At 46.8% G+C, this 25,365-nt stretch overlaps 1 long non-coding RNA gene across 1 annotated transcript; it reads left to right on the top strand.

The window, feature by feature from the left end:
- The first annotated feature begins 7,011 nt into the window (after positions 1-7,011).
- LOC109320914 lies at positions 7,012-23,827 on the top strand. Its single transcript, XR_002103872.1, has 3 exons — positions 7,012-7,023; positions 14,882-14,894; positions 23,750-23,827. It is a non-coding gene; the product is annotated as an uncharacterized LOC109320914 (long non-coding RNA).
- Positions 23,828-25,365: the final 1,538 nt, after the last annotated feature.

Here is a 25,365-nt window from a genome sequence, read left to right as displayed (position 1 = left end):
GATCAAAGGATCGCAGCACGATAAGCATCCAAATGTTTCTTGATTGAGTCCAGAGTAGGTGCCTGCACCACTTCTGGAGGGAGTCTATTCCTGGTCTAGGGGGTTCAGACAGTAAAACATTTTTTTCTTATGTCCAGCCTAAAATGGTCATGGAGGAGTTTATGACTGTTGGTCCTTGTTTTTCCTTGGGGCGCTCTGGTGAACAGATGTTCTCCCAGATCCTGATGATCCTCATAAGGCCTGTTCTCTTGCCCTCTGATTATGCACATGGCTCTCCTCTGGACTCTCTCAAGCTTCTCAACATACTTCTTGAATTGTGGAGCCCAGAGTTGGATGCAGTACTCCAGCTGCGGCCTCACCAAGGCCAAGTACAGTGGAAGGATGACATCCTGAGATTTACTTGAGAAGCATCTATGGATGCAAGCCAGAGTTTTGTTTGCTTTACCAGCTGTGACATCACATTGGTGGCTCATGTTCATCTTGTGGTCAATCATGACCCCCAAGTCTCTTTCAGCCATGGTGCCAAGCCTGTAAGTATGCTGCAGGATTTTTCCCCCTGAGGTGGAGTACCTTACATTTATCGATATTGAACATCATCAGGTTTGTATCCACCCACTTACTAAGCTTATCCAAGCCAGCCTGGATCACTAGCCTGTCCTCAGGTGTGGATGCTATGCCGCAAAATTTAGTGTCATCAGTGAACTTAGCCAGTGTGCTTCTGATACCAGTGTCCACATCATTGATAAAGATGTTAAAGAGAACCGGTCCAAGGACAGAGCCTTGGGGGATGCCACTGGTCACGGAGCGCCATAATGATTCGCTGCCATCGACCAGTACTCTCTGGGTCTGACCGAGCCAATTCCCTACCCATTGGACTGTGGTGTAGCCGAGGCCACAGTTGGCCAATTTTTCCATAAGGAGGTCATGAGACACCAGATCAAAGGCTTTTTTAAAGTCCAGATATATGACATCAATCTCTTCTCTCTTGTCCAGGTGATATGTCACCTAGTCATAGAAGGAGATGAGATTGGTCAGGCAGGCTATCCCTCAGGATGTTGCCCTCAGCCAGCTTATCCAGAAGGGTCTCCTTGATAATTTTCTCCAGAATCTTACTGGGCGGGGATTGATGTCAAGCTGGTTGGCCTGTAATTCCTGGGATCTATTTTCCACCCTTTCTTGAAGATGGGTGCCACATTGGCTTTCTTCCAGTCTTCAGGTATTTCACCTGAGTGCCACGAGTTTTCAAATATTTTTGCCAATGGTTGGGCAATGGCACCTGCCAACTCCTTGAGTAATTTAGGGTGTAATCTGTCAGGACCAACTGACTTGAAGGTGTCCAGCCTCTCAAGGTGATCCTTTACAAGATCAGCACTGATGCTGGGTATACATACACCCTCACCCTGGCCATCCCATCTCTTGCTAGGCAGGGCAGTCCCATTGAACTGATAAAAGACTGATGTGAAGTACCCATTAAGCAGATTGGCCTTTTCCTGGGTGTTGGTTATCAGCTGTCCCGTTTGGTTCAGCTGGGGTCCAATGTTACCCTTGCTTTTTTTCAAACTCCCTACATATCTGAAAAAGGACTTTTTGTTATCCCTGATATATGAAGCCAGATGGAGTTCGGTTGCAGCCTTGGCTTTCCTAATCTGCTCTCTGCGGGCACGGACCAGTGCTGAGTACTCCTCCTTGGTGGTAATTCCAACCTTCCATCCTTTATAAGTCTCTCTTTTGAGGCATAGGAGGCTCCCTGCTGAGTCAAGGGGGTTGCTGTGCCCTTCCTTGTGCTGTCAGGATCGCTCCCTTAAGGAGCAACCACTTCTCTTGGACTCCTCTTCCTGTCAAGTCGTGGTCCCTTAGGGCCTCAACAACGAGCCTCCTGAGCTTGTCAGAGTCAGCTTTCCTGAAGTCAAGGACTTCTGTATTGCTGACTGACTTGCCAGCTTTGTGATGGATGGTAAAGATGATCAGCTCGTGGTCACTATCATCCAGCTTTCCATCGATTCTTAGGTCACTGACTAGGTCATCCCCTTTGGCCAGTACCAGGTTGAGCAGTGCTTTACCTCTCATCAGCCCATAGACTTCTTGACTCAAGTAGAGCTAGTCCATGCACGTGAGGAAGTTTTGTGACTGATCGGATTTGGCTGAGTGCTCTTCCCATGAGATGTCTGGGTAGTTAAAATCTCCCATGACAGCCATGTGCTGAGAGCATGCAACCTCAGCCCCTGGTGAATTCCTGGTCAAGCTCTTGTTTCTGGTTAGGAGGTCTGTAGTAGACTCCTACCATGATGTCCCCTGTGCCATGTTCCCCACATATTTTAACCCAGACAGGCTGCAGTCATCCTTCCTGGGTGCCAGTGTCAATTAACAGGGACATGTAGCTATCCTTGACATAGAGAGCTACATCCCCACCCCTTTTTTCTGCACGATCTTGCCTGTACAGGGTATAACCATCTATACCTGTGGCCCAATCATAGGTGGAGTCCCACCAGGTCTCTGTTATCCCTATGATGTTGCAGAAAGATCTTGTGAGATTGTGAAAAAGGCTTCGATGCAGTGGCATACTGTGGAACTCTGGCGCCTTCCATTTGCACCCCCGCCCCCATCCACAGCCGATTGCTGAGTGGACGGGGGGGGGAGGGGGAGGGCAGTCCCCCAGTGGCCAATTGCTGAGCCTGGAAATGCTGGTGGCAAAACCGGAAGTGCTGGAGGTGAAACTGGAAGTACTGCTGGGGTACAAAGTACCCCCTGAGGGCCTAGCCAGCACCCCTCCCCCAGGCCGGCGCCCAGGGGCATCATCCTCCCTGGACCGCTGTCGATATGCCCCTGGTTGGATGTGATTTGGTTCTACTCTGCAGAGCTCCCAAAATGCTTTACAAAGCCCTTGGCCCTTGGACTGGATCTGGCCTGCAGAACCATTCCATCTGGCCAGCTGAAAGCCAACTGGCTACTGGAAGTTGGGGGGCATGGCCAGTGGAGCATGGCCAGCCACAGAATTTGGGGTCCCTGGACCCCGGTGGACATTGCTAGCGGCAGTAGGGGAATAAGTGATGGCTGTGCAGACATGGTCCTTGCTTGCCCCGCTCCCTCCCAATTCCCCTTCCAGCCAAGCTGCTGCCCATTCCTCCCCCACCCACACTGCCAACCCGTGCTACCATCTAATTCCACCTGTGCTGCCACCTGATTCCCCTACCTGCACTCCCATTTGTGTCGCAAAATATGCCACTGCCCAGCCCACACTGCTGCTCATCCATGGACCTATGCCAGTGGCCCTGGACCTAGCCTCAACACAAATGCTGCTGGATCCATGAATCTGCCCTAGGAGGAATCCTTGTAGTTCAGGACTGCCTCTAGTGACAAAGTTGCTGAAATGGAGCTGAGCAAAGACACCAGGAGTACATGGAGATGCACAGGCTATGTCACCCTGACAAGGGTGGCTGTTGCCTGCTTCTAGAGCTTGTCCCCGGCAGAGCAAAATAAGCATAAACAAGGCTTGAGGCCAAGGCCCTATTTATTCTTAGTGATTAAAAGATGCAATTTAACACTCAAATTGCATTCAAATGAATACGTGAATTGTGGGTAATACAATTGTCGTTCATGGTGTTTAAACTGGCCAAGCACCCAGGGTGAGTTTGACACTCTGGGTCTAAGCAAACCCTTGAGAATCCCACATTTTAATACTGCTACAGTCCACTCAGGTCTTCCATCACTTTTCCAAAGAAGGTAAAATAAGTACCATGTAGCTTCTTGGGCAGGGGGAAATTTGGACCTAGTTTTGCTGGTGAACACCCAGTATGCCTTTGCAGTAGCAGAACTCCCCTTGCTTCTGGCAGGGACACAGAACCTGCAACAGCCAGAAGGGGCCCAGCATAGAAACTCAAGAACCTTCTACTGGATGCTGAGGCTTTGTCAGCAAGCCATTGGTGCTTTTCCAGACTGTACTTTGTGCTCTAGTGACAAAGTTGCTGAAATGCAGCTGAGCAAAGACCCCAGGAGTACATGGAGATGCACAGGCTATGTCACCCTGACAAGGGTGGCTGTTGCCTGCTGCTAGAACTTGTCCCTGGCAGAGCAAAATAAGCATAAACAAGGCTTGAGACCAAGGCCCTATTTATTCTTAGTGATTAAAAGATGCAATTTAACACTCAAATTGTATTCAAATGAATACGTGAATTGTGGGTAATACAATTGTCATTCATGGAGTTTAAATTGCTAACCCAAATAGCTCGTGGCCATGACAAGAGTTTCACTTCTGTTGGAGTGGGTTTTTGCAGCACTAAACCTGCTCTGACAGAGGTTAAATTCTTGTAATTTGGGATGGGGGCTCAATGGCCACCGGCCATTAGGATTAGAAGTTTAAATGTATCTGGTTGTTAGACATCTAAATGCTCTTATAGGTATCAGAGTTGACTGTAGGTTCAGAATTGGATGCTGGTTCCTGGCTAAAATTTCCCTCATCTGCTACTGAGCTCTGTACCCGCAATTTGCAGCTGCACTCCACTTAAACGGCAGCTAGTCCAACTACCACTTGTGGTGGTACCCTATACCAATAATTTATGAAGTGCTTGGGACTGAAGAGTCCTATATGAATTAATACTGAATGACTTAGAGGTTCTGGGGGCTGTATTCTCCCCAGCATAGGATGCTAGGCCATTACTGTAAACTTTAATGGAAACTGCAGCTGTTTTGCAGAAGGGAAGTAGATCCCAAACCCCACTGTGAAATAAACATGCTAATTGGAGACTGGGATGAAATTTGTGTTCTGCCACTGGCTGTCTGAGTGCCTGGGGGCAAGTCACTTTTTCTGTGACTCAGGTTTCCTATCTGTAACATAAGGATAATAGCCTATCCCAAGGGGACAGTGAGGATAAATGCATAAAGACTGTGAGGTGCTCAGATGCTAATATCCTACAATAGTCACTGCAGTGGCATTTCATTGCTCTTATAAACAGCCTTCCATACTAGAACCTGTTTTCCATAAGAGGGGAAAGGCTGGCCAGTACATCTGAAAAAATACTTTAATTTCCTCCAAGCAGCTAGTGGAGGTGGGATCAAAGAGGTGTCAAGAGACAAAGGTGGGACCAAGCTAGTGAAAGGTTGTCAAGCTGGCACTCCCAGGACAAAGCAACTTTGGAAGAAGTAAAATCTGCACATATTTGTTCCTTCCCTTCTCCCTGCCTGCCCCTTCTAGTTCCTCAGCAATGCATGTAGGGAAGCAAACCAGAACCTTGTTTTTATTATGCTGCTCCCAAGAAGACTGTGAAACTTTCCAACCCTGGGGCTAGCTGCTGCATTTGTACTGAGCAGTGCCACTGTTTACAGATAAACAGAGCCGGCTCCATTGCATGCACTGTGTGCAAAGGATACCAATGATATGAACTGGTTTAGCATATCTCCTACCCATGCTGGCAGTGTTTGTGAGGTGGCCCTGGCAAAGGGAAGATTACAGTTTTGCTCAGACTCACTTGATCCAAGGTCTCCGTGCTCAGAAGCCTGTGGAAACCCATGAGGCACCTAAAAGTAGCCCTCTGCAATGCTAGGGTTAGAGTCTGCCATCCTTGTTTAGCCTTAATCACACCTTACTCCGGGTAGGGGGAAGGAATTTTGCAGACGTTTTGATTGTGTCCCAAAGATACAGAACAGGATGAAAGACTATGCATTATTACACCACCACAGGAGCAGCTCAGGGAAGGAATCCGGTCCCTCATTGCCTTTTGCTGCAGGCAGTAGTCATTTGCTGACCCACATCAGCAGCTCTTGATAACACCCTCTGTGTTGGTCTGGCTGAGCTGAAGGGGTGGGGAGTTTGTTGTCATCAATCCACTAAACACATCACAATCACATGTCTTCACTAGCCCTCTGAGCTACTTCCAAATCAGAGTAGGAAGTTTCACAATATAGACCACTGTGGCAACTTACTGAAGGAGCTTCTGGGTGAAAGAAACAATAGTCCATCACTAGGTATGTTTAAAAGGTAAGAATTTCAGAGCCCAGCTGCTGTCCAGCATCAGCATAGTAAATTGCTTCTGGAAAATGTGTCTGAATATAAAATCCTAGCTCACACCAGCAGTGTCACAATCCCAATGTGGAAAATATATCCAGTTATCTAAACCACCCTGTCCTTACTATCCTATTTCCTAATCCATGCTGAAAACACTGGGGGATCAGAAAAAGCGTAAGCTAAGCATTTGAATGGCCATAGCACAGAACTCACTATATTTTTAAGAGAGGAAGTGGAAGCTGAGATTAAGCACTAGAACACCTGTATCTTTTGGCTTATTTCAGGTCAGAAAGTATTTGATCCATGGAAGCTGTCTGCCATTTTGTTTCATGCTCATGATATACTTACATTTCAAACTATTCTGACTGACAACTATAACTTCTGGAGGTTTTGTCTGGATTTTTATTTTAATACTTGATTGAGCTCTAACTGGAGGAAATCACTATGCTCAATGCAGGAGCAATTAAGAGACCTGTGCATGCTTTACCCCTCCAACATGATTAGTCACATGCATGTTCTGACTCATGTTCAGAAGCTGAGCAGGGGAATCAGATGTTTAATTTATCTCATGCTGCTGAAGCCTAATGTGGCCCGATAAGGCATTATTGGAAGGATGCTGGCATCACCGCAGTCGGAGGATATGGACACATGACATGTTTACTCTGGAGTATTCTCAATTTGTTCCAGAGCAAAAAATTGGATCAGACACATCACAAGGCATTCACTATGGTATAAATACTTCTCTTGGATGGAAAGTTACTTCTGAACACCTAAGCAAACCTGCTGGAGAGTAGGGGAATGCAGAAGATGCCACTGAGCACCAGAAGGAAGGGGATGCAAAAAGCAGGGATGGGGTGGGGGCAGAAGTCGTACCTGCTCAAAAAAAGGCCCCAGCTATTGGTGCCACAGTGTGGTCCATCTGCACAGGTTGTTGCTGCTAAAACAGCAGCACAGTGTGTGTACAGCAGACATAAACTGCCCTCTGCTGAGACAGGATTAGACTTTGCCAGCCTTGCTCAGCCTCAGTCACACCTTACTCTGTGGACTGGGGGAAGGGCTGCTTCTTCTGGGGGGAAAGGGCCATCATTTTGGCTCCCCTACAAAGCAAGCATCCAGGACTGGTGCCTCACTTGCCCACATCGAGTTATGCTACATGTGTCTGCACACCGAGTCTGCTCAGACAGAACTGCTGGGAGAAAGCTCACGCTGGTGGCATCTGAGTTAATTCTAATTCATTGCTTAGTGGAACCTCTTACTGAAGTCTCAGCTGGGCTTTGTTGTAAGTAGCTCATGAGGCTGAAGCCCCAGCTGGATCTGTATGGGCACTGCTCTGATGATGCGCACTGACTATTGCAATCCTAGCTAGTAAGCGCAAGACAGCATTATAAGCAGCTGTTTATAGTCTGTGGATATAAACAGACATCGCTAAATGAAACAGATCATCTGTGGTACAGTGTATCCCACCACAGCTAATACATTTAATTGGGCAAAATACATGTTGACCATTGTCCCGCATCAGACAAGGATCCAGGCCTGATTCTGCGGGACAATGGGTGACATGTTCCCTATACATCCTGGGGAATCTCCAGGGTGCATCTCTATAAATAGGGAAAGTTGGGGTTCCCCATTTACACACACTTGCCTTGGAGGTTGCCTGGGGCACATCTGTGTAAAAGGGGCAAGCCAGGCAGGTGCTTCTGGGGATTGAGAGGCCTGATCCTGCATGGCAATTGGGTCATGCAGGATCAGGCCTATCAAGCCTCAGAAGCACGTGCCCAGCGTTCCTGGAAAGCGTAGGCAACTTCAGGCTGCCAGTGCTCTTGCACCATAAAGCAAACAGATATCTGCAATAAAGTGGCAGAAAGTATTACCACCTTTGTTGTGCCAAAAATTCTGGGCATTTGTGGTGCAGCAAGGAGTACAGACATTGGTTTGCTTGGCCTTTGTGCTGCCATAACAGTGTTTATGACAGCATAAAGGCGATGTCTGTTTCCAACTTTTAGAACTCTGCCTGGAACAGAAGCTTAGCTGCCATACAAAACCCACCCTGCTGGCTAGCTGTTGGGGAAGCCAAGCTGTGGATAATGTGTATAATGGTAGAAAAAACTGGGCACCTCTGCTCATGATCTAGCTACACTCACACAGTTCTACAGTAAGAGTAGTATGCTTGAAATTTGCTCTTGTACATAATAAGATGCAGCAGTTGACTTCTGAAAAGTGTCCTATAACGTATTGCTGCTGATCTGTGGATTTCCATCACCTTTCAGTCTAAGATAATTAATGTTGGATTAGGGCCTGAGGGTGCTAATATACAGCTGTAATTAATCATGTCAGGAAAACTGGCATGTATTTGTATACTTTTTTGCTTGAATATCTCAAGTTTTCTACACACACACTTACACATCCTTATCCACACTTTAATTATACACTGAGGGCCAGCTGGTATGAATTGGTGAGGCTTCTTTGAAGTCAGTGGAGCTCTGCATGTTTACATCAGCGGAGGATCTGGATCAAGAAGAGCTAAAATCACAGGAAGTGATTATTGTCCTAATCAGCACTGCTATAAATTAGCAGTGATCCCACTGTACACAAGGTGAGGGCCTGGCTCATATGTCCCTCAATGCACAGAGGTAGTCCCTCACACTCTTATGTTCCCTCACTTTTACGTTCCCTCAGTGATACATTCTACTCTGTCCCCTTTCAACAGCCTAACAACATACTTTCTTGGCCTTGCTAAATGGAAATTGTTAAATAGAAATCATCCCATTTAATATTTTCCTGGTGTTTTTCCTTTGAGAAAAACTTAAGTGTTTGTTTGTCCCTTGGGTCAATTTCCAGCTTTCGTGTCTGTACGTTATAGTGGAAATAACAGTTGAATTGAAGATTTTCAGCTTTGGTCTTTAAGATGTGGATTTTTAATAATCAAATTATATTTAAAGTGGTAAACACAGATGCCACCTTTCCAGCTCATGGCATAATCTCCTGGATATTCCCCCTGGCTTGTACATGACTGTCAACCTATATGTATGTCTGTGCCTGGCAGTATAAATCCTTGAATTGGGAAGTTTTGTGGTTCTCATTAGAATTGTTTTCTACTGATAACAAATTATTAACCTCATATTTCTGTGACCTTGGAGAGTCTTTCGGCCTTTGTTTGCATGTTGGTTGAGCTGTCACTTAGAAGAGCTGTGTTGTATCCATCTACTCTTTGTCTTACAATGAAGTCAGTGACAATACCATCAAGGGGAGGTGAGAGAATACATCCTTGCTCAAATGCCATTGTCTTGTGTTATGCCATTTGCTCAATTAAGTGTTTGCTTTAATTGTGCATGCTGCAAATTGCTTTAAAATCTGACTGCTGTTAATTTTATTTGTTGGTATTCCATTACTCTTTAAGATTTTCTAGGGAAAACACAAAGGACGCTGTTAAATACTTTCTTGAAGTAAATTAAGTTGATGCTTAGTAGTTGTTGCTAGTCAATGGTCTCTTTCATCACTGTTCTTGGATTAAAATTTGGTCAACACCTCCTCTTCCAGCTCACAGTCCAGTTTGCTTCTTCTTTAGCTTTTCCTCAACCACTTGTGATATTTTGCTGAAGTTGATACTGAGCATTTTTACAGTCATTAATGCGCTTTAGGTAATGCACATTAAGTTTAGTACCTCCGGACATTTTTATATGTGATCCGGGGGCGGGGAGGAGGGGCTGCTCTAATTAAAGTGCCTCCACATTTCTTGTATCAGCATCCCCATACTTAAAATGGTAGTGGGGGTGCTTGAATAAAAGCTTGTTCAATGAGCTTTAGTTCAAGCGCCCCACCACCATTTTTAAGTGGGGGATGCTGATACATGAGATGCAGCAGGCTGCTGTGGCGTGGCTATTGTCCCAGTCCAGCAGACTTGATTAATCAAGTCTACTCCGATGCATTGGAATTCCATTGCATTGGAGAAGCCTCCGTGCTCATCTACAGACATCCTCTGTTGTGAGATACTAGAAAAAACAGCATTAGCTTATTTTAATGCACATCAGCTAAAGAGCACAGGTTTTTTGTGACATTTTAATACACATTAAAATAGGCTAATGCACATTAAAGCGTACATGTAGACATGCCCACTGTTACTGGAAAGAGTATAACACATCACAATTTACTGCAGTTGCTTATGTCACGTTTCTTTAATATTTGGACAAAAATGCCATTTTCTCCTTATTCTGGAAATCTTTCCTAATCACTGACTGTGTCAATAAGTTTAGTGACTTTATTCTTGCCCTTAGCATCAGTAGCTTTCAACATATCTCCTGAATGCTTGGTCTTCCAGTGAGTATTTCCCAGGGTTTAACTTTATCATTATATATTTCAATTCTTTGTCTATGATGTCACATTTTCTGCTGTCTAGTTAAGAAGGTTTAATTTATTTATCAAAATTTGTTGTTTTGACTTTATAAAACTTAAAAGGATTAGTGAGTCTAGAATCTCTTGTAGATTCTCCATCCTCTGTTCTTCTGTTATGGGGCTGGGATAGTGCATGGTTGACAGCCCAGAGGCCATAGCAGAAGCACTGATGGCATGACCCTGTCAGGTTCCAACAAACCTGCAAATTTTGCTAAATACCTTGTCACAAGGACATGAAGAAGAAAAGGTTCTTCTGTTATTAAATTCTTTCTTTCTGTTTATTGTTAACAGGCCTTATGGAAGGTATAATCATGTCAGTTAGAACCTGAGTTGCCAAGAAGCCATGCAGGGACACTACTGTGCAGGAATGTCAGATACTGCACAGTCATTTAGTACTTGTGTATGCAAGCACTAAATGACTGTGCACCAGCAACTGCACAGTCAGCATCTCGTGTAGATGTGGCCACTTTGTGGTAACAGTCTGATCCTGGCCTGTAGTAGGTAGCTGTGGGCATGTCTACACATGCATTAATGCACTTTAATTAATGTGAACTAAATCTAGTACCTCTGGGTGCCCATACACAAGTGTGGAGTTTGGTTTGACATGCTGGAATTCCAGCACGTCGGAGAAGACTTGGTTAATCTGCTTCAGGTGCTTGATTAATTGAGTCGGCTGGAGCATGACAATTACTGTGCTCTAGCATCATCCTGCAGCTCATGAATCAGTGTCCCCACACTTAAAAATGGCTGTGGGGGTGCTTTATGTAAGATCATCAACCAAGATTTAGTTCAAGTCCCCCCATTGCCATTTTTAAGCATGGGGTTGCTAATACAGAAGACATGGTGGCACTTTAATTAGAATGGCTCTTGGAACCGTTCTGATTAAAGCACCGCCCCTCCCCACCCCCACCTGGAGCATGTGTAAAAGTGCCCTCCAGAGTGAGGTATTAGGAAAATGCACATTGTCCTTTCCTAATATGCATTAACTAAAGAGCATGGTTTTAAAGTGATGATTAATGTGCATTTAGCCTGTTTTAATGTGCATTAATTAAATAGCATATTTTTTTGCAGTGACATTTTAATGTGCATTAAAGTGCACAGGTTGATGTGCCCAAACCATAGTAGCTTACCCCTCTTTCATTGAGGACTATATAGCCTTTGTTTACCTCCCACTTACTGTAGGGCAGGAATAGGCATACTGACACTTATCATGCTTCAGCTACTATGTGGTAAATCCACATCCTTTTTAACTCACTGCAATATGGTCATTTTACTGTACTGCCAGCTGTCTGTACTTTCACAGAATCACACAATCATAAAAAATTAGGTTGGGAAGGGACTTCAGGAGGTCATCTAGTCCAACCACCTGCTGAAAGCAGGACCAGCCCCAGCTAGATTATCCTAGCCAAGGCTTTGTCTAGCCTGGTCTTGAAAACCTCCAAGGATGGAGACTCCACAACATCTCTGGGTAACCTGTTTCAGTGTTTTACTACCCTCCTAGTAAGGAAACTGTATCTAATATCTAACCTAAACTTCCCTTGCTGCAACTTGAGACCATTTCTCTTTGTTCTGTCATCTGCCAGCACTGAGACCAGTTTAGCTTTTAGGAACCCCTGTTCAGATAGCTGAAGGCTGCTGTTAAATCCCACCTTAGTCTTCTTTTCTCCAGAATAATTAAGCCCAGTGCCCTCAGCCTCTCCTCAGAAGTCATGTGCCCCAGCACCCTAACCATTCTCACTGCCCTCTCCTGGACTCTCTCCAACTTGTCCACATCCTTTTTGTAGTGGGGGGCCCAAAACTGAACACAGTACTCCAAATGGGGCCTCACCAGTGCCAAAGAGAGGGGAATAATTTCTTCCCTCGACTTGCTGGCAAGAATCCTCATAATGCAGCACAGTATGCCATTATCCTTCTTTGCAACAAGGGCACACTGTTAGCTCATATTCAGCTTAGTGTCCACTGTAACTCCCAGATCCTTTTCTGCAGAGCTGCTTCTTAGCCAGTTGGTCCCCAGCCTGTACCAGTACATGGGACTGTTCTGTCCTAAGTGCAGGACTCTGCATTTGTCCTTATCGAACCTAATGAGATTTCTTTTGGTCCAATCCTCCAATTTGTTTAGGTTTCCCTGAATGCTAGTACTCCCCTCTAGTATGTCTACTACTCCCCCAAGCTTGCTGTCCTCTGCAAATAAACTGAGGGTGCACTCTGTGCCATCTTCCAGGTTGTTAATAAGGTTATTGAACAAAACCGGCCCCAGGACTGACCCCTGGGCACTCCACTTGATACTGGCTGCCAACTAGACAGCAAGCCATTGATTACTACCCTCTGAGCTTAATGATCCAGACAGTTTTCTATCTCCCTTACAGCCCATTCATCCAACCAATAAATCCTTAGCTTGCTTGCAAGAATGTTATGGGAAACCATATTAAAAGCCTTGCTAAAGTCAAGGTATATCACATCCATTGCTCTTCCACATCCACAGAGCCAGTCATCTTGTCATAGAAGGCAATCAGGTTGGTTAGACATGACTTGCTCTTGGTAAAACAATGCTGACTGTTCCTAATCACCTTTTTCTCCTCCAAGTGCATAGACATGGGTTCCTTGAGGGCCTGCTTCATGATTTTTCCAAGGACTGAGGTGAGGCTGACTGGTCTGTAATTGTTCAGATCCTCCTTCTTCCCTTTCTTAGAGATGGGCACTATATTTGCCATTTTCCAGTCATCCAGGACCTCCCCTGGCTGCTGCAAGTTTTCAAAGATAATGGCCAGTGGCTCTGTAATCACATCAGCCAACTCCCTCAGCACCCTTGCGTGTATCATGTCTGGCCCCATAATTTCATAGTTGTTAGTGGCTGGAAGGGACCTTATAGATCATTGAGTCCAGCCCCCCTGCACGTGGGCAAGAAAGACTGCTGGGATCAAATGATCCCAGCAAGATGGGTGTCGAGACGTTTTTTGAAGATCAGCAGGGTGGATGACTGTACCATTTCTGGGGGGAGCCTGTTCCAGACCCTCAGCACTTGGCTTGTAAAGAAGTTTTTCCTTATGTCTAACCTGAAATGATCTTCAATCAGCTTGTTCTCATTACTTCTTGTCCTCCCCTGGGGCACCTTGGTGAATAAATGCTCCCCTAAACCCTGATGTATGCTGCAACCAAGTCCCCCCTGAGTCTTCTCTTCTGAGGCTGAACAGTCCCAAGTCCCTCAGTCTCTCCTCATATGTGTTGGTCTCCAGGCCTCTAATCATGTGTGTAGCCCTCCTCTGGAGTCTCTTGAGCTTCTCCACATCCTTCTTGAAGTGCAGCGCCCAGTACTTCAGTAGTGGTCTCACCAACGCAAAGTAAAGGGAGGATGACATCCTTTGCCTTGCTTGAGATTCCTCAGTTGATGCACGCCAGTGTTTGGCTAGCTCTGCTGGCTATAGCATCACACTGGGGGCTCATGTTCATTTTGTTGTCATTTGTGACACCGAGGTCTTGTTCAGTTGTGTTGCTGGAAAGCAGAGCACTGCCAAGCCTGTAAGTGTTGTGGATTATTTCTCCCCAGATGGAGCACTTTACATTTCTCTGTATTAAATGACATCAGGTTGAGGTCTACCCACTTCATGAGCCTGTCCAGATCGGCCTGTATTGCCAGCCTATCTTCAAACATGACAACGCTTCCCCATAGCTTTGTGCCATCAGTGAACTTTGCCAAATTGCTTGGAATACCTGAATCCAAATTGTTAATAAACATGTTGAAGAGTGCTGGTCCAAGAACTGACCCCTGAGGGATGCCACTGGTCACCCTCTGCCATGATGACTCAGTTTCGTCAATCAGTAGGGTTGTGTTAAGCTTTGGGTGTTGATTTGATTTGAAGGAGATTCAACCCCATTCGGTGGCCAAATCTCCAAATCCAAATTGAATCATGGGACCAATAAAAAGGTCTGAATCGATTCGAGGCTCTCTGAATCTTCAGAAAAGATTTGGCAAGCTTCGATGATTCAGGCAATCCTCACTGGCTGCAGCAGGGAGCTGGAGCCAGGGTCCATGCCGGTAAATAGGAGGCAGGGGAGTGGGGGGATAGAGCAGGGGAGAGGAGACCATGAGGGACCCAAGGCCCTCGACCCCTGCCTGCTCCCCCAGTCCCCCCATTGCTGCCCCCCCAGCTCCCAGCACTTTGGGAAAAAAAGCCCCTATTCACTGGGTGCTGCTGGGCAGGGGGGTGTTCCCCACTGGCCCCCGCTGCCCCACACTATGTGAGGGGCCCTGCCATGAACCTCCTGACCCTCCCTGCTCTCCCAGCCCGCCAGCCATGGTTGGTCTTCCTGCCCAAGCTCCGGCCCTTTAAGAAAAAAAACCTGAACACCCCCCACCCCACTGGGTTCACCAGCTCCTGCAGTGGCCATGGGGATTCAGGGGGCTCATGGAAGAGCTCCCTGTGTGGTGCAGGGCAGTGGGAGTTGGCCCCTGCCAGGCAGGAAATGGTGAGACCGGGGTGTTTTTTTTTCTTAAAGGGCTGGAGCTGGGGTGGGCAGGGCAGCCATGGGGGGCTGGGGGAGTGGGCAGGGTTCAGAGGGCTCATGCAGAGCCCCCCACATAGCATGGGACAGTGGGGGCAGCGGAGATTGTTCCCCTGCCCAGCAGTACCCAGTGAGTTGGGACTTTTTTTTTTCAAAGGGAGGTGGGGTGGGCAGGGTAGCCATTGCTGGGGCTGTAAAAGCAGGTGAGGGATGAGGCCTGGGTGATTAAGAGATTCAGAGATTCAGCAGCAGCCAAATCTCTGAATCAGATTCATATGAATTGATTTGGACAGTGATTTGAATCAACAAATCGAATCACTGTCCCCCGAATTTGCCGAATCCAAATCTGAAGTGAATACTAGCCACTTCATACAAGTCTATCAATCAGTACCCTTTAGGCCCTATCATGGAGCTACTTACCTAGCCACTAGACGGTGAAGTATTTGAGGCCACATTTTTGCAATTTGACCATAAGAACATCCTGGGAGACCAGGTCAAAGGCCTTTTTGAAGTCCAAGTATATAACATCAACCTTAGCTCCTCTATCCAGGTAGCATGTAACTTGATTGTAGAAGGAAATGAGGTTGGTATGGCACAACCTGCCTGTGATGAAGCCATGCTGGCTACCCTTCAGTTAGCCTGTGTGTGATGGTTTCTTTGATGAATTTCTCTAGGATTTTACCATGGACTTGTATATGTCCAGCTTTTTTAAATAGTTCCTAAATTGTTCTTTCATTGCTGTTGGCTGCTCACTTCTTCCCCAGACTGTGCTGCCAGGTGCAGTAGTCTGCTTCGGGGGTGTGGGGGCTTTGGAGAAAGAGGGGGACTTATTTTTGGGCATGGTTCCAGTGCTGCCAGGCTGGGAAGGAGCAAGGGCAAGGGCGTGGTGCCTGCAGAGGTGCATCAGCATCCCTGTGGTGCTCATGTGTTTTGTTCCCTTACCCCAGCTGGTTTTGGCTCAGCAGTGCAGGCAGATAGCCTATGCAGGATCATCTACCAGTTCAAAATGATCCCAGACCATACTACCCGCTTGCTTCTGGGGTGCGGGTGCATGTGCGGATGGTCCCTATTCTCCCTCTGCAGCAGGCAGAGGCACAGCAACAGGAGGAGTGGACTAAGCTGAACCACTTGTCTCCGCACCCTGTACCTCAACCTTCTCCTTCTGGGGAAGGAGACTTTGCTCCAGGGGAAACTTGAGGGGTGTGAAGCACAATCTCAGATGATTCTCCCTCCTTCCCCAGAATTTTCCTTGCTATGGCATTCAGATCCAGATCCAGATCCAACGCTTTGTGTGGCACTGGATGGGGTCAGCATGGGAAGTGAAAAGGGGGCAGAGGAGACTCTCATACTGGTGCTACTGCTTGTTGTTTTGGTGGTGGTGGTGGGGGGGGGTTATGGCTGGTGCTCTGGGAGGGGATACAGACTCAGGCACAGGCAGTGGCACTGCTCCCCTCTCCTTGCTGCCTGCAGAACTGGAAGCCTTATCCCTGCTAGTTGTAGGAAAGAGGTTGTCTCTCAGTTTGGGGAGGGGGTGGAAATTACAACTCTCCCTCTACCCGTTCTTCCACCCCTCCCTGAAGGCTTGCCAACTGCTTTTCCAGCATGCTTCATGGTGCCTTTCATAGTGAGTTTGCCTTGGTGTGCTGGAAAATCTGTGTGTTCTTCTGTAATGTAATCTGATTTATGTAATATATGTAAATAATTGTATGTATGTGTATTTATGTAATTCATAGATTCATAGATTCATAGATTCATAGATGCTAGGGTTGGAAGGGACCTCAATAGATCATTGAGTCCGACCCCCTGCATAAGCAGGAAAGAGTGCTGGGCCTACATTACCCCAGCTAGATACACATCTAGCCTTCGCTTGAAGACCCCCAGGGTAGGGGAGAGCACCTATGTATGTATGTAATGTATGTATATTACATACATTACATATATGAGAGCACCTATGTAATGTATGTATATATTTGTGAACTCGTAATAAATCAAATATATAAATGTATGTAACATGTGTTTCTGAATAAATTCTATATTATAATATGCAATGTATGCTGTGCTTCCCTGCACAGTGAATGGAATGCACACTATGAGAAAGAGCGCAGATTTCTTTTCTGGGGGAAAAGAATCAAAATAGACTAACAAGAACAAAAAGAGGATTTGGGGGGAGGAATAAATTGAAAGGAATGAATGAATATAATAATAATAAAAAGGTATAGAAAGCAAAAGGTATTGATGAATCCCATTTGCTAGGAACAGGCTAGCAAGTAGGAAATGATAGCCTTTGTTGTCTGACACTGCTGAGCTGCTGGAAGACACAGCTCAGTAACGGCCCCAAGGCAGAAAGTAGCTTAGTTCAAACAACACTGCTTTTCATGCTGTTTTTCCATCCCTCCCCCAGAGCACTGGGATTGGAAAGGACCCCTGGGAAGGATCACAGTCACTGGCCAGCTACACAATCAATATCAGAGCAGTCCTTTCCCCCTCTTCCCCCTCCCTCTCCTTACTTTCTGTTTCCCTGCAAGCAAGTCCAGCTTTGAAACGTGAAACATTTTGAAACTTTCAAAATATTTCGACTGCCCTTGTTTTCTGTTGAGGCTGTTTCAAAGCCTTTCATTTTGTTTTGATTTTGCTGTGTTGAGCTCAACACGAGTTGAAACAGAGTCAAAATGAAACAGCTGGCAAAATTTCACCCAGCTCTACTTTCTACTGCATTGCAGTCTCATCTGCTAAGGAAGGCTCCCTCCATGCAGAAACTCAGAATTTCTTACAGTCTCCTCTGACTGACCCCAGATCCAGAAGGGCAAGGACCTAGTAACATGCTCCTATTACCACATGGGTGGGAGGGGATGATGGCAACATTCTTGTGGTTCTCTCTGTTAAGTGTATTATATCTTAATACACGAATATATGCCATCAACAGGAAGTCCGAATATCTGTTTAGACCTCCTGGACACTTGGTGTTACTGAATGTTGAGAAGGACGAAGAAAATCATTAACTCTGGGAGCACTATGGGGGATTACCATGCCATGTCTATTGAGGTGAGGATGTAGACAATATAAGTGAAAAGCAAGTATGTGGTCTGGGCAAACATGGAACGTCTCATCTGCCCAACTCATCTTTAAAATTCCACAGTGTTCAGACTAATAGACCTACAGGAAAAACTCTTGAGAATATATTAATTAAACATAGAAGGCCTATCTAGGGTGAAGGTCAAAATAGTAAGTAAAATGATGACTAAAAAGTGCATCAACATCATTGCCTTGCAAGAAACACTTTTCTGACAGTGCACCCAATAAGCTAAAAATCTTGGGTTTTGTATTCATAACTTGTCAATCCTACCCCAAACATGAACTGGCCACTTTTGTGAGACATGGACTCAGAAATGAAGCTTTGGCCTTGAAGAGTGGCCAGTACATGATTGGAATCAAAATTCAGAATCTCAAGATACTCAAGATATATAAGCCCCACTCACAGAGATGGCTAGAATATACATTTCCAGTGGAGCAACATCTAGCATTGTATGTTAGTGACTTCAGTTGTCATCACACTTCATGGAAATATTTCACAAACAATGAAACCGGTGTCCAGCTGATGGACTTGGCTACAGCTAATGGACTTTAGTTTGTCCATGATGTAAAATTAAGAGGAATGTTCTATTCAGTGTGATGGAAAAGATGTTATAATCCTGACCTCTGTTTTGTCTCAACAGATGATAACAATACCCCATTACCAACCTCACTTAATATTTTTCCTACTTGCCAGCATTGTCCTATTATAACTCAAACTGGTATTACTGTACCCATTTATTAATGATCCTCCCCTCCCATGCTAGAATACTGATAAAACTGATTGGACAACCTTCCATACTGTTACAGAAACTAACGTCAATAGGATCCCACCAATCCCATCCCCTCAAAATTAGATTTATTAAATTAATTAAATCAACTACAGAGAGGTTTTAGAAAAGAATATATCCCCGGGTGGGATAATGTTTGTGAAAGGCTCTTAGAAAAATAAAATGAGAAAGAAGACCCAGCACAGGCATCTGAAAAGATCCACAGTCTTGACAAAGCCAGAGGGATAAATGGATAAGAATAGACAATGATCTGGGTTTTACTAATTCAAAGTACAAAAGTTTGAACATACCGTGAAGATTAGGTGGAGTAAATCCTCAGAATTTTAGTGCTTTGCCTATAACCTTGAATCAAATAGCTACCAACCTACTTAAGACCGCAAAGGTAGAAATAAACAAATGAAGAAGCCTGAGACTAAAATCAGTCTGGAATGAAAATTTGCCTAACTGTCCAAACAACAGAGAACTTTCTAAATCTGTGGAGTTCATTGCTCTAACATCTACTAAAACAAATACGGCAGCAGTAAAGATGGTACTCTGCTGGAATTTCTTTTAGAATTCGGCCCATATGGAAGGGGGTTGCTGGTGAAACTCCTCACAAACATCATAGACTCAGGTCACATCCCTAAACTTTGGAAAGAGACAAAAATTACTGCAGTTCTCAAGCTGGCAAAACCCCTGGATTATATGAAGAGTTTCAGGCCTATTTCCCTTCTGTACATGACTTTCAAACTCTTTGAAAGAGTGCTCTTGTCAAGAATTAGCTCTATTCAGGACCCCAGGCTTCCTGCAGACTAGGAGGGCTTTAGATTGGAGAGGAGCTGCTATGATCAAGTCCTTGTTGTCATCTCCCTTATTGAAGCGGAATTCCAATGAAAACAGAAGACCGGAGCAAACTTTATTGAGCTCACTTCAGCTTATGACACAATGAGCATGTCTACATGTTCATTAATGCACCATAATTACAGCACATTAAGTTTAACTAAATGTAATGAGCCGTAATTGGTGCTACTGTACATTAGCACAGATGAACACTTTTTAGGTTAATACATATTAGGCTAAATCTACTGCACATTAGAGAATGAGCATGGTTTTTGCCAGTCACACTAATGCACAGTAGAATTAGTCTTCTGTGCATTAAGCATCTCATGTATGGATGAAGCGCCCAGTATGGATAAGAGGTCTTATGGTTAAATTGATAATGGCTATTTGTGGCAGGGCCACTCTCGGTGCCTGCCACTTTAAGACCGAAGCTAAGCAACCAACAGGTGCTTGATTAAGGTAGCCATTTTAGATCTCCGGCTGCCGATATAAAGAGCTCAGTTCCCTGCTGGCTGGGAAGGCAGTAACATTGCCTGGCTGTGAGGCTTTGTGTATCATCTTGGAGGTAAGGGCAGGAGCTGTAGGGGATGGATTGGAGGCTCCTGGTCCTGGGCATGACCTAAAACTGTACCCTGCCAGAAATGGGTGGCTTGGTGGGTCTCTCAGTGGTACGGGAGCCCCCAGGAAATGCCAGGCCAGTTATCACCCCGGTGAAAGGTGGGTACAGGTGCCTTAAAACCTAGCCCTCACCTTCGGGTAGGTTGCGTGACACTGGAGGCAGTTGCAGCCAGGCATGGCTGTGGCCACCTGAGCCCTGTGGGGTGCAAGACCCTGAGGAAGGAGAGTGGGGGCAAGGCACAGCTGCGGCCACCTGAGCCCTGTGGCGATACAAGACCCAGAGAGGGAAAGCTGGGGCCAGGTACGGCGGTGGCCACCTGAGCCTGCTGGGGAGAAAAGCCCTGTGGCCCCAAGTGAAGTGGGCAGTGTGGAGCCCCATGTGAAGGGGGCCGAGATCTGGAGCCCCGGGTGAGGGGGGGAGATGTGGAGCCCTGAGTGAAGGGGCAGAGATGAGTAGCCTTAAGTGAGGGGCAGTGTGGAGCCCTGAGTGGAGGGGGCAGAGATGAGCAGCCCTGAGTGGAGGGGGCAGAGTGGAGCCCCAAGTGAGGGGACTAGGCCCAGGTAGGTCTTTGGATGCCTAAGGCTGAAGTTTGGGCCAGTGGCCAAGTAAAGGGGGCTCAGCCCAGGAGAGAGAGGGGTAAGTCCTGACCCTGGTAAGTCCTCCACTGCTTGGAGGCTGAGTGTGGGTCAAAAGTAAGATCTTAAGTAGCACCACGACTTGCTGCTCCAGGGGGGGAGTGAGAGTCCCTTGTGAGACCCTGGAGCACCAGTCGTGGTGTGAGATACCCTAGCTCCCATATCCAGAAAGGTGGACCTGAGAGAGAGTGTGGGGCTAGTGAGAGAGGCCAGAGGTAGAGTACCCCCTTGACTGATCAATGCTGGGGCCAGGACCAGGAAGGTCAAAAGGGCCAGGGACCCACCACAAGGGATGCCCCAGAGCTGAAGGCCTAGGGGTCCTGCCTGGCTTTAGAGGTGAGGCCAGGGCCTGTGTGGCTGAAGGTCCTGGGGGGACCACACCCGAGAAGGGAGATAGCTACAGGGAGCTCGGCAGCCTGAATGATCGCAGAGTAGGCTGCTTGAGCGGAGGGATCAAAAGGGGGGTCCTGATAGGAGGATTCTGGAGCCCAGTGTGGGGCTGGTGTGACTAATAGCTGGATGCCATCTGCAAGGCATGGGCTGCAGTGTAGGGAAGGTTTGGAGCCGCAGATAGTGCCCCCTAGCATCAGAGCATAAAATGGGCAGCCTCCCACTTAATTAACATCCTAATTAATAAGTACAAGGCGTGGCAGTAGAGTCAGGTGGGAGGCAATTGGGACACCTAGCATTGTGGCCAGGCGGGGAGCCCCACTTCGCCACGCTATTAAGCGCAAAAAGATTATTACAATTCTATTTAATATCTTGTCCAATTTCAAACTCAAAGTTTGCCTTCATGGTAAAATAAGCAGACCCAGATTTGCCGACAATGGTTTACCACAGGGCTCTGTTCTGGCACCCATACTCCTGAATTAGTACACACATGATATTCCACATATAAAATCAAGAAAATTTATTTACGCTGCTGTGACAGAAGGCAAACTCCCAAGCCTGGTTACAGTGCTGGCCTGCCCACCTGTCTTTAGGTACGCCGCCCGCCTTACTTTCCTGCCACACCTTGTTGTTAAATAATTCAGATGTTAATTAGGTGGGAGGCTGCCGTTCGAGTGCCTTGCTGTTCACAGGCAGTAAACACATGACTCCAACCTTCCCTTATCGTGTCCCATGCCTCACAAGTGTTTCTGCCAGTTGTACTACACTGTGGCCTGAGGATGGGCCCAACTCAGCATAGTGTTAGGCCTCTCTCATGCTGCCCTGTTCAGGGCCTCACACATACTACCTCCCCTCTTACTAGGATCTCTACCACTCTGCCTGCTCTCACCAGGCCCCTCTCACTCATGCCCCTTACCGGGCCACATTTACCCTGCCCTGCTCCTTCGAGCAACCATGTAGGCCATCGAGTTTGCCTCTGCTCTCCTCAGCCAGCCCTGGCGCAGCCTTTAGGGCCCTCCCACAACCTTCATCTGTGTAGTGGCCAGGCAATTAACCAAACACTGAGCTAACTCTGCCCCTGGCCCCTCACTGGGTAACACATGCCACTGGTCTCCTAATTGGGGCCAGTGACTTGACCCTTTCACCCATGGCTCTTTCTATGCTGCCTCACTTGGCCTCAGGCCTACTTGTGGCCTCAGGTGCCTGAAGGCTTACCTGGGCCTCTCTGCCCCCTCCTCACAGGACCTTAACAAACTCAACCCCTCTGCTGGGGCTCCAGGGTCTTACACCCCCACAGGCTCAGGAGCCTCCCATGGACATGTCTGCCTCACTACTGTCCAGGGTCTTACACTCCATGGGCTCAGGTACCACCCATGGGCGTGCCTGGCCCTACTCTCCTCTGACTATTATAACCCACCAGACTGGTGGGGGCTGGGGTTTTATGGCACCCCTCCTCACCTTTCACCAGGGCGGTAACTGGCTTGGCATTTCTTGAGGACTCCCTCACCACAGGGAGTCCCACCAGGCCTCCCTTCTCTGGTAGGGTGCAATTTTCAGTCATACCCAGGAGAAGAGCCTCCTGCCATTCCCATAGTTCTTGCCCTTACCTCCAAGATGTTTCTTGGGCAGCAGTGTAGCCGGGTGTTGCCAGCTGGCAGGAAACTGCTGCCCCAGCCCTGAGAGTCAAATGGCCGCCTCATCAGGGCTGGCCTGCACCTGTCTGCTGCCTGCTCTCTTCCTTAAAGTGGCAGGCACAAAAGGCGCTCTGCCACCCACCATCCCCCTAAAAATAGTTCCTGGGGGAGGCTTTCCCCGCTGCTCACACAGCAAGCTCACTCAGAGCCTGCTACAGCCTTTAAGTGGCAAGCACCCTGCTGGTGCTCCGCCACAGTTGCTAATATCACCATCCTAGCACAGGACTCTGATTGTAGCATTATTGAAACTACACTCAGTAATTATTTGGCAAAATTAGAAGACTATTTTAATTAATGGGGTATTTGAAGTTTAACTCTGACAAAACAGTTTGTTCCTTTTTTCATTTCACTAACAACCAAGTAATGCCTAAGGATCAACTTTTGTGGAAAACTGGTCAACTATGAACCCAACCCCAAATATTTAGGCGATCACCTTGATTGCAATCTTATCTATACGCATAATTTATGAATAACTAAGAGCAAACATGCCAAATGCAATAACATTATCTCAAAATTGCCTGGTATGAGTTAGGGAAGCAATGCTAAAGTTCTTAGAATATTGGCACTGACCTCCTTTTATTCAGTGGCTGAGTATTGTGCTCCAGTTTGGGGCAAGAGGGCCCATACCAGCCTGACTGACTCTCAACTGAATAAAGCAATAAGACTCCTAATAGGTACTTGCAAATCCACTTCTGTTCTGTGATTGTCTGTTCTATCCCTTATCCCTCCTCCTGATCTTCAGTGTAAACAGGCTACTTCAAGAGTTTACAAAAACGGCTTACATTCAATTCACTACCAATTTTTGAGGAACTTAATGACCCCCCTACGCCAAGGCTTAAGTCAAGAAGGCCGTTTTGGAGTGTGGGAAAAGAACTGAATGATGAAAACTTTGACATCAAGGAAAAATGGATCTAGCAATGGAACACAATCGACATTAATAAATTTATCACAGACCCGACATCTAAACCTTCTGGCTTTGCTTTACCAAGGAGGAGCTGGACAACACTGAACAGGGTTAGTACTGAACAAGGCAGATAAAACTACCAACTACAGCAAAATCTCTGTTATCCCTGAGGTAAGGGGATTGCTGGTTATATAAAAATTCTGGTTATCTGAATACCCCAGCCAGGCCCAGCCAGCACTACGCAGTTCCCAGCTGGCAACTGTGTGCTGCTCCTGTTGCATTGTGCAGTCCTGGTGGCCCTGCAGCCTGAACTGTGTGGTGCTGGAGCTGTGTGTGGGGAGTGGTGGGTCAGCAGGGAGTGACAGTGGCAGGTGGGGAAGGAAGGAAAGTGGCAGGGGAAAGGCAGTGGGAGCAGGAACAGGGAGGAAGTGGCAGTAGGCGGGGCCCTGGGCATCAGGGCTGGCAGCAGCAGAAGAAAACTGGGAACCACGGGGCTGGGCTGGCTCTTGCTGTGGCCTGCAGCTCTGGCATTGCAGCCGGGAACAGCATACTGCCAGGAGATGCCCAGCCATACCGTGCTGTGCTGCACCGCACCGTGCCGTGCCACACTGTGCCACTTGGCTCCTGGCTGCAACGCTGGGATCACAGAATACAGCAGGAGCCAGCCCAGCCCTGCAGTTCCCAGCTTCCTCCTGCTACCGCCTCTACCACAGCGCACTTGCAGTTCCTGCACTTGTAGTGGGGGAAATCCTGCGCTGAAGCCTGCTGCCTTCCCCACCCCCTGCTGCACAGGTCCCCAGACTCTGCCCAGACTGTGATCTAAGGGAAGCCTGTGATAGCTGAAAGTGAGCGTAAACCTTTGGTAACTATAGCAAAGAAAGGGTTATCAGACATGCCACCCAAATTACAGAGACTTTTCTTTCAACTGCAAATGTATGATCTAGATATCAAGTACTTGCCAGGAAAACATCTACCTATTCCAGATATGTTGTCCAGAACATATGACACAATGGAAAATGAAAGAATTCCAGACTCAGACATAGTACATGTTAATCTAATAGTACATGTTAATCTAATTAAGAGTGATTCCTGTCACAGATAAAATGTGGGCACTAATTGCAGAAGCTACTGCTCAGGACACCACACTGCAAAAAGTGCTAACAGCTATTTGTGCTGGCTGGCCTGGAAAACAGATACGTAGCCCTACTCTCAGTTCAAGGAAGAGCTGTCAGTACTGGATGGCATTTTGTTCAAAGGCTCACGACTTGCTGTTTTAGCAGTGCTAAAGAAAGACATGTTAAACAGAATATATGAGGGGCATCTAGGCGCTGAAAAATGCAAAAGGAGAGCAAGGGGTGCTCTGTTGGTCTAACATAAACAGTGACATAGAAAATGCTGTAAAGGCTTGTACAGCTGCCTAAAGTACAGATCAGCACAAAGAAAGGAGCCCGTAGCTCCATGATATCAAGTTTCATAGATTTCATAGATTTCATAGACATTAGGGCTGGAAGGGACCTCGGGAGATCATCGAGTCCAGCCCCCTGCCCAAAGGGCAGG

The sequence above is a fragment of the Crocodylus porosus genome, unplaced genomic scaffold (assembly GCF_001723895.1).
Source record: "Crocodylus porosus isolate Cpor-Errol unplaced genomic scaffold, CroPor_comp1, whole genome shotgun sequence".
In the NCBI taxonomy this organism is placed as follows: Eukaryota; Metazoa; Chordata; order Crocodylia; family Crocodylidae; genus Crocodylus; species Crocodylus porosus.
The sequence above is the reverse complement of the archived record's forward strand: the minus strand, read 5'-3'. Positions and strand labels throughout refer to the sequence as shown.